Raw genomic sequence first — 5,038 nt, 5'->3', positions numbered from 1 at the left:
AATTCTGGATCTGCCAAAGGCATAATATAGTGTCCTATCTTTGAATTATCTCGATTGGGCTGGTGTTCTTTGTGTGTTTGACCTTTTTGGTCTGATGTTTTCCTCTCCAAGTGAGTGTTGCAGCTGGGTTCACCGCACATATTCATCTTTGACGGCCCTTCCGAATGAATCATGGCCCTATGGCGAAAGCCCTTCGGCAGAGAGGGTGCTGATTGCTTGGGGTCGGTCTGGCTATACGACAAGTTTGGCAGTAGTTGTTTTCGTTCTGTGTCTTTAAAAACACGCCTCAAAACAATATTATAGTCCTGTAAAATGGCCCTATATTTCAGTAGCATTTTAGGGGTAGCTGAGTCAGAAAATGTTAGCATGAGTCTAGTATGCTGGGGGTCCGTGCTGTTACGGAAAAATCTGGGTGCGGGGCTACTTTGCCACCCAGCTCGTCAGACTAGGTCCGCGGGTCCCTGCGGAAGAAAATGAGCTCAGCCGGACAGGAGCAAACTGCAGAAGATCCAAGTTTATTGCGCAACAGGTTCAAGGCGAGATTGAACCGCGAGAAAGGGGTGACATGAACTTTTGAAATTTCCCTCCATGTCCCAGAATACAGTGCAAAATACATCCCAGTTACATCATGAATACATTAAGAAGAGGTTGGGTTACACAGATTACATCACGAATACATTAGGAAGAGGTTGGGTTACACCGGATTAACATATGGAGGAGTGAGGGGGGAATATGCAGAGCTGGAGATATGCGCAGATAAGCACATCCTGAGAAGACAATGGTCCATGTATGCATAGTCTGTCACCTGGCATCGCCCGGAGGAAGGGCTTGGCAGAGCGATTTGACAGGATTAGGGTCTTGACACCTTGCTTGAGGGATTATGGAGGACAGGGGAGGTGTCATGGAGTCCTAGAGAAATTGAGCAAATTGGCACGTTGATTCTCTATGAATTTTATAGATTTAGTCCCTTTTGACATTGACAATTGAAAATAAATGGATACCGTATTTTTCGCTCCATAGGACGCACCTGACCAAAAGACGCACCAAGTTTTTAGAGCAGGAAAATAAGAAAAAAAAATCTGACTCAAATGTTGTACTAAACTATTTAAAACAGCAAAGTGGGTGGCTCCTGTCCACTTTGCTGCTTTAAAGCGAGCCACGGTATGAAGAGATTGGAAAAAGGACAGACATTCCATTATAATGTAGCTGTTTTCATTATCACTGGGAAGTCAGTATTGGCAGCAGTCACAAAAATTAAAATTTGAGCATTTTACTGTTATTAATCAAGAATATTAATAGTCAGGGAGAGAAACCAGGGCTGTGCAAATGAGAAGTGCTTGGAGTATGGAGGAACAACAAAGAGATCAAATGATTGTGCTCCAGTTCCTAAATCTCTGAAGTTTTCTCAAAACAGGCATGGTTGTTTTGAAAGGAAGATTCAAAATGGGGTGACTCAGCAAAGAACTGAGGAGGAAAAGAGGGCAGATAAATAGCTTCCATTCAATAACAAGAGAACACAATGTTTTTGGTTTGGTATAGGTGGACTGTATTTGTAAGAATTTTTTTAATGAATTATAGATTTGGAGTGGAATATCAGTGCCTCTTTTCAGCAAGAAAGATTAGCTGCGAGGAACATGGTCCACACACAAACACACAGGATGTCTGGTTATAGTTGTGCAGTTTAAACTGTTCCTGAGCCAGATGCCTGCTCAGTTTTAGCTGAGCTCACTATTACTGGTTTGTGGAGATGCTTTGCATGTATTTATGACTATTTCTGCAAAACTGCTACTTGAAGAAATCCCCAAACTTAATATTTTTAAACTTCAAATGGAGCTCAGAATCCAGTTAGGCAATCCTTTGCAGTTGAATTAGGAGGCACCGAGAGACAGCAATTTGCTGCTGCTCCCCCACCCCCACCCCCAGCCCAGGAACACACAGCCTTCCCTCTGCTTGCAAACCTTGCCGGGGCTTCAGGGGAAAGCAAAGGCTGTAGGCAGAGCAGTGTGGCTTCCCCCCCCCCCCAAGAGCACCCCAGGAGCGCGGGGCAAAGGCGCACAGCCTTCCCGCTGCTTGCAAACTTTGTCGGGGCTTCAGGGGAAAGCAGAGGCTGCCGGCAGAGCCGCGTGGCTCCTCCCCCCATCCCCGAAGAGCAGCCCAGGAGCTCACAGCCTTCCTGCTGCTTGCAAACGTTGCCGGGGCTTCAGGGGAAAGCGGAGGCTGCCGGCAGAGCACCGTGCCTCCTCCCCCCATCCCCGAAGAGCACCCCAGCAGCGCAGGGCAACAGCGATTTGGCTCCAGGGACCACACTTTCGCTCCATAAGACGCACAGACATTTTCCCTTCCTTTTTAGGAGGAAAAAAGTGCGTCCAATGGTGCGAAAAATACGGTATATTGTAGCGAAGAAGAAGGTGAAGAAGACATGCCCCTCCTTCCGTATCAGTCCCCCATTCGGAGATAGATTTGCATTAAAGTTCTGTAAGAACTTGCAAATCTTTTCTCCGCACCCTAAATCTCGGTGAATGTAGGGGTGCCCTGTGAGTGGGAATAGGCTCTAATGGAAAAGGAGGTGGGTTGAGCAGGGCAGCAAAAGAGGGAGCAAGACGGACGAATACAATGTATGCGCATATTATATAGATATGCGCTAAATAATAACTTGGTATCTACCGTACCAGATGAGTGGGTTTATGCAAACCTGAAGGGGGACTTGCAAGCCATGCCTCTTATGGTCATTTGCAAGTATAGCAGTGCAGATAGCTGGATATAGGATATTACATAAAAAGAACACCTGTTGTATTTTGTTACTATAAATTACTTGTGGCATTCTAGCTCTTGGGAGAAACATTTTCAATAGTGGTGTATGCTTTACATTTAGCAGGAAGGTCCACTACTGACTGAAAAAATGCAGTTTGCTTTTTTAGCCCCACCGTTTTTGTGTTTTCAGGTGCCAAGCTAGCTCTTCTGTGGTCTCACACCGGCATAGTGGTACAGTAACACATCCTGTTGAATCCCCTCAGGGCTTTCATTTAACCATGTCGCCTGGCACTCACCATAGCTGGCACAGGCTCGGACATATCATGAGAGAGATGTCTTTGCCTTGGCCTTTCTATGGGGTTTTATTATTGCAGGCTCTGGTCTTGCACTCATGGAAAGTTGCTCACTTGCTCTTAAAGGACCAAAAGCTAGTTGCAGCCTGGATACACGTGCCCAATTCCAGCAGAATCCAATTTGAATTTATCTTGCCCCATGGTTCTCAACTTTTCAAAACCAATATGTTAAAAGAAAACCATTCTTAAAAGGGCACTTTGTCCAAATAAGTCAATTTAACTCTATAAGGGATCATTCCTGCTAAACCAAAGCATATGCACCTTCATGTATCTTATCAGCTTCTCTTTGGTAAAGCGAGTTTTAGCACATTTTAAAATGGGTAGGGAAGTTGGCAGAGTGCCAGGTGAAACAATGAAATGTGGTTATAAATTTATCTAATTCTAAACATTGGACTACATAATAGCCTGATCTGTTAAAAAGCATAAAATGTATGAGAATCCTCCACTGGGGTGTAAGGAGTAAGACATTAAACATAAAAACAATTACACACAAAAATAGCCCCCGATTTGTGGAAATAACACACTGTCAGGCACATTTCAACATTCCTACATAATAACACATAATACAAAACAAACTAATTAAATATCAGTTGCATATCTTGAGACAATTGGGATATTTTATGTATGTATCTTTTGAATCCTGGAGCACAGTCTTGAGGTTCAAAAGTGAGAAGATGTCCTTGCAATTCAACTCCACCCCCCTTTGTCAGCCGCACTTCCCCTTTGAAAGAAATTGCTGCGGCCACTTTGAAAACTTTGGTGTCTGTTGTTGTTGCTGCAGGTAATAGTCTTGTGGTGGCGAAGCTTTTCATTGGATCTGTAGTAACACATCTGTAGAAGTGATATCCTGTAAGGGGCAGGGTTTTGGGGACTTAAAAGACAGAGTTAGAAAAGGGGAGGGGCAAAAGGCAAAAAGGATGTCCTTCAGTTTCCGTTGGAAGCTGCAAATAATAAAAATCTTAGATTAAGCATTTCATTCATTCCAATATTATCACATTTCCATATAATTACTGTTATTATCTGCCAAGTTTGTTTGCTTTCCTTCACTTAGTTTGGCTGTGGAAGAAACGGAGGGACAAAACCTTTGTTAATTTGAACACAATTGGCAAGTTATTAAACATTTTGCTTATGTGGGTCCGAGTTCACGTACCCTGTTTTAAAGGGAAATTTTTATTTCCTTTGAAAATCTCTGTCAGGAATGCTGTTCCTATAATGCACACAAAGCCTGTTATAAAAGTTAAATCCCATTGGGGGGGGATAACTAGTCAAGAGTGGAACTCACAGTGGGAGCGCTTTAATATTTACCTGTGAAAAGAATTTGGCATGTTAAGATTTGAAACCTGGAAACCTCTTGACTTTTGATGGGCTAGTACTTAAACCTTTTGTCTTACTTAGCCCCTGGAGCAAAGGACACATTAAGGGTGATTTCCCTCAATGGTTCCAAGTTTTACATAAGGAAATTTGGATAAGTTTCTCCCTGCAGCCCAAGCTCTCGAAACCTCCTCTCCCCCCTTACAGTTCCCCGCTTACTCTCTCTCTCTTTCCTCCCCCCTTTTCCTTTTTTTTTAAGCTGATCTAGCCTCTGTGCATGTGCAGAGTTCATGTCTCAGCAAACCTTTTATACTATTGAAAATGTTGAATCTTTTGGCTAAATTATCATTTGAATAAGGGAAGGGAAAGGAGTAGATTTTAAAAATAGGGTTAGATTTTAAAACAAAAAAGAGAAACTCAGCGATTCAAGTATTCACCAAAGCTAGCAATTGCAGCCCAAGCAAAGGGACTGCTTCCTTTATGTACAGGAAAGGGCTAATATCCCTCTGGCCATTCGCGGAACAATGCCACGCCCTTATATATGGGAAAAAATGGCCAGAGAGTCAGAATTCATAGGATTTTTTTTAACATTCTCAGTCATTTCAGCCTTACCATTTGCAGAC

The 5,038-nt window shown here is 43.2% G+C and overlaps 1 long non-coding RNA gene across 1 annotated transcript; it reads left to right on the top strand.

Annotated features, from left to right (window-relative positions):
• Positions 1-2,393: 2,393 nt before the first annotated feature.
• On the top strand, positions 2,394-3,607 carry LOC310697762. Its single transcript, XR_014521204.1, has 2 exons — positions 2,394-2,790; positions 2,837-3,607. It is a non-coding gene; the product is annotated as an uncharacterized lncRNA (long non-coding RNA).
• The last annotated feature ends 1,431 nt before the right edge of the window (positions 3,608-5,038 follow it).

Source organism: Podarcis liolepis, assembly GCF_965112155.1.
Source record: "Podarcis liolepis genome assembly, chromosome: W".
Classification (NCBI taxonomy): Eukaryota; Metazoa; Chordata; class Lepidosauria; order Squamata; family Lacertidae; genus Podarcis; species Podarcis liolepis.
Note: the sequence above shows the minus strand (reverse complement) of the source record. Positions and strands in the feature narration are given on the sequence as shown.